The sequence below is a fragment of the Gadus macrocephalus genome, chromosome 11, assembly GCF_031168955.1.
Source record: "Gadus macrocephalus chromosome 11, ASM3116895v1".
NCBI classification, from domain to species: domain Eukaryota; kingdom Metazoa; phylum Chordata; class Actinopteri; order Gadiformes; family Gadidae; genus Gadus; species Gadus macrocephalus.
This window is the reverse complement of record NC_082392.1, coordinates 3,079,761-3,084,198: the sequence shown is the minus strand read 5'-3', so window position 1 is coordinate 3,084,198 and position 4,438 is coordinate 3,079,761. Positions and strand designations below refer to the sequence as shown.

General features: G+C 54.3%; 1 protein-coding gene across 1 annotated transcript in view; it reads right to left on the bottom strand.

Annotated features, from left to right (window-relative positions):
* LOC132467471 (potassium channel subfamily T member 1-like) overlaps positions 1-4,438 on the bottom strand; it is a 63,704-nt gene that overhangs the window by 49,807 nt on the left and 9,459 nt on the right.

Sequence of the window (4,438 nt, the reverse complement as noted above, 5' to 3'; positions counted from 1 at the left end):
GTTTTCATGCTGCTCTATTTTCCAGTTATTCCACTTATTTTAAAATAAGCTGTTTAATAATCCAAAACAAAACATGTTATTCCAAAAAAACGATACGGGGACAATAACTGGTAACGGTACAAACACACCATTAGACGTGATGCTCAAAAATATCCATTCAGGACTATGCTTCAAAGGTCGCGCTGGAGCACCATTAAATCCATTTGATCACCACTAATACCACACCACTGACGTCCGCCCCCGCCCCGCTGGGGTGAATGTGTGCAGGGGTACTAAAACGTCCCGGTGCCCTCCTCATCAGCGCTCTGGTGCATTAAGAGGTCGGGCTGTTGGGGGTCTTAATGAGCAGCGGTGGGAAAACACATTCTGTGGTGCAGCAGCACTGGGGAATGCTGCTCAGTCTGACTTAATGTACAGAGGAGGGGAGAGGGGAGGGGAGGAGAGGAGAGGAGGGGGAGGAGAGGAGAGGAGGGAGAGGAGAGGAGGGGGAGGGGGGAGGGGAGGAGAGGAGAGGAGGGGGAGGAGGAGAGGAGAGGAGAGGAGAGGAGAGGAGAGGAGAGGAGAGGAGAGGAGGGAGAGGAGAGGAGGGGGAGAGGAGAGGAGGGGGAGAAGGGGAGAGGAGGGGGAGGAGGGGAGAGGAGAGGAGAGGAGAGGAGGGAGAGGAGAGGAGAGGAGGGAGAGGAGGGGAGAGGAGGGGGAGGAGGGGAGAGGAGAGGAGAGGAGGGAGAGGAGAGGAGGGGGAGGAGAGGAGGGGGAGGAGAGGAGAGGAGAGGAGAGGAGGGGGAGGAGAGGAGAGGAGAGGAGGGGGAGGAGAGGAGGAGAGGAGAGGAGGGGGAGGAGAGGAGAGGAGAGGAGAGGAGGGGGAGGAGAGGAGAGGAGAGGAGAGTGGAGAGAGGAGAGGAGGGGGAGGAGGGGAGTGGAGAGGGGGGAGAGGAGAGGAGAGGAGAGAGAGGAGAGTGGAGAGAGGAGAGGGGGGAGAGGAGAGGAGAGGAGAGAGAGGAGAGGAAAGGAGAAGGGAGGAGAGGGGGGAGGGGGGGAGTAGAGAGGCGAGGAGAGGAGGGGGAAAGGGGAGGAGAGAAAGGAGAGGGAGAGAGGAGAGGAGAGGAAGAGAGGAGAGGAGGGGGAGGAGAGTAGAGAGAGGAGAGAGGGGAGAGAGGAGAGGAGAGGAAGAGAGGAGAGGAGGGGGAGGAGAGGAGAGAGAGGAGAGAGGGGAGAGAGGAGAGGAGAGGAAGAGAGGAGAGGAGGGGGAGGAGAGGAGAAGAGAGAGGAGTGAGGGGCGGTGGGAGAGGGATCAGGGTTACAGAGGAACAGAGCAATAATAATAAGCCTCAAGCCTTTCCCTAAGGGGGCAGTTAAAAAATAGATGGAGGGAAAGAAAAATGAGCAGAGAGAGAGCAAGAGAGAGAGAGAGAGAGTGAGAGAGAGAGAGAGAGAGAGAGCGTGCGAGAGAGAGAGAGAGAGAGAGAGCGAGAGAGAGCTTGAGAGAGTGAGAGTTAGAGTGTGAAAGAGAAAAAGAGAGAGAGCAGGGGAGAGAGAGACATAGTTACTATAACCTTATCTACCCTATTCATCATCATCCATGCACCATCAATGCATCAATTGAGGTACATTCTTCCACATGTTAGGCCCCGTCCACACGGAGCCGAAACAGGCGAAACCGTTACGGTTTCGATCTATCCGGTTTCGGAGTATCTCCGTAAAGACGGAGTCAAGCGAAACCGGGTAGATCTGTAGAAACGCTGTAGTACACATTCCAGGCCCATAAGGGGCGCTGCTTCTGCTACAGAAATCCTTGTTGTTGTGAGTTCTGAGACTCCGTGGGCTTAACAGTCATTGGCTAGAGGGTCGAGGGGTGGGGCGATGACATCATGGTTTACGGTTTCAGTCGGTTTCAGGCGTCCACACGAATCCAAAACGAAATCGGGTAGATTTGAATCCACCTCTGAGGGTGGTTTCAGAAGTTTGCGGTTTCGGTCAGCGGATTCGCCGGCTTCGTGTGGAAGGAAGGCCGAACCGTACAAGACCTTTGCGGTTTCGCCAGGAAATCGGCTTCGTGTGGACGGGGCCTTAGTCTTGTGTGTGTGTTTTGTGTGTCTGTGTATGTTTGTGTGTCTGTGTATGTATGTGTGTTTCATGCTCGTGTGTGTCTGTGTGTGTGTGTTTGTGTTTTGCGCATGTGTGTGTGTGTCTGTGTTTTGCGCGCGTGTGTGTGTGAGTCTGTGTTTTGCGCACGCGTGTGTGTGTGTTTGGGTCTAGCCCTGCATGATTCTTCAGAACACAACACAGTGTGACACAGTGTGCTGCTGTTGCGTGGGATGGCCATGAGACGCAGAACATAAGCCCTCACACATTGAAACCAGGCAAGTACCCACGACTGCATAAAGTTCCTCAGACAAGACCCAGACGTCTCTGGTTACTCCAGGCACTGCCCTTAATGTACTGTCCATTAACTGTTCATGAACCCTGCAATATGCAGCCTTGTTCAATCTGATTATGGGAGAGCTGGGGTGGGGATGATGCACGAGATTTGTTCAAGGGTACATGCGGTATGTGTGTCATTTAAAAATATCATGTTCAATTTAGGATGCGGTCAAACTTAAACAAGAGAAAAACAGTGGGTTATGTGCTAGACGGGTTGCCAGGGCAACTGGGAATAGACAATACAGCTGCAGCTCAACTATGACCAATCAGGTCGATGTACTGGTGTTGTCTCGTAGCCTGGTGTGTAGTTCTCCATAATGTCATAACATACGCTTTGATATGGAGTGTAAGGGTCATCACATAGGCAGACACACTCACACACGCACACACACACACACACACACACACACACGCACACGCACGCGCGTGCGTGCGTGCATCCACCATGTTCAGACGCTCAGCGGTCTGAACATGGTGGATCTCATGTGCAGGCCTGACACCAAGGCTGGCGGAGACTCCTAGGAATACATCAAGCCCCCAGACCCATTCAAGAGCAGACATTGTGCTGCTCTCCGGGATGTCAAATCCGCCGGTCCAGCCCAGCCGTTTGTTTGGCCTCCCCTCTGCTGTTTACATCACAACACCTGACCCTAAACGTCGCCGCAGCGGCCTACACAACGGTTGCTCGCTGACATCGTGGAGCACAGATTACCGTACTGCGGTGATCGCAGAGAGGGGCACAGTGTGGAGCAGGCTGGCCCTTCCCCGGCGCAGACGGGAACAGAGCCGTGCAGTCAGCCTTGAGGGTTTGTACAAAGCTGTACACGCAGTCTGACAGGAGAAGAAGCACACATGTTGGCAGAGCCCTGACGAGGACCGGGAAGACTCTGTGGGTTCAGCTCCACCACTTACTGAGTGTCTCCCCCCCCCCAGAGGACCCACTGCTGGGGTCGTCCCCGGAGACCTGGCACCGCTCATCAGCAACCACATGCATGATGCTCTGAGGAGGCCCTTGAGAGGACGTCAGCCTCAATACAGGCACGCACGCACGCATGCACTTTCGCACTCACACACGCACATACGCACGCACGCATGCACGCACGCACGCACGTACGCACACTTAGCCTCCTTCCCACAAGGCAGCGTGAAGGGTGCAGGGAAACAAAGGCGGTGCGAGGGGGCACTGCGAGGGGGGACGCCACGGCCGTCAGCTTTGTTCTGGAGTCGCCCGCTGCCAGGAATAACAACGTACTGCCCATCGAGCTGTTTCACGTGGATCAATCGCCCTCGTTCCATATTCACGCTCCGCCTTACACCGCGTTCACGTTGTACATGTCCGTCGACGGATGACGGTGGGCGTGTCCGACGTATGGGTGAGGTGATCTGATTGGCCGACGGATCCTTCGCTGCGCGAAGAGTCGAACATTTCTCAACTTTGACGCAGGCGACGGAGCCGACGGAAACGGATTGACCCACAATGCACTTCGAGAACGCCCCATGCAAAAGTCAATGAGATCCGTCGACGCACGTGTAGAGTGTGAACGCTGTGTCAGTGATGCAGTTGAGAGGAGATGACGAGATTCTTCAACATTCTACAATCACTCTGACATGATGCGGCAGTGCCTCAGGAGGTAAATCTGGTTGATTTGTAACCGGAAGGTCGCCGGTCCGATCCCCGGCTCCTCCTAGCTAGAGTGTCGAGGTGTCCCTGGGCAAGGCACCCCACCCTAACTGCTCCTGACGAGCTGGCTGTCGCCTTGCATGGTTGACACCGCCGTCAGTGTGTGGATGAATTGGTGAATGTCAGTCAATCATTTTAAAGCACTGTTAGTGGCCACTGGTTAGAAAAGCGCAGTATAAATGCAGTCCATTTACATGATGGTCCAGAACGAGAACTTTTTCACAATTTCCTTTTCTCCCTCATGTATCATGTTGACTTCAAGATATGACTCTAATGTATGCCTTTCCAGTCGTTTACGGGATTGATGTGACGTGCTCATTAGGCCGAGGGGAGAAC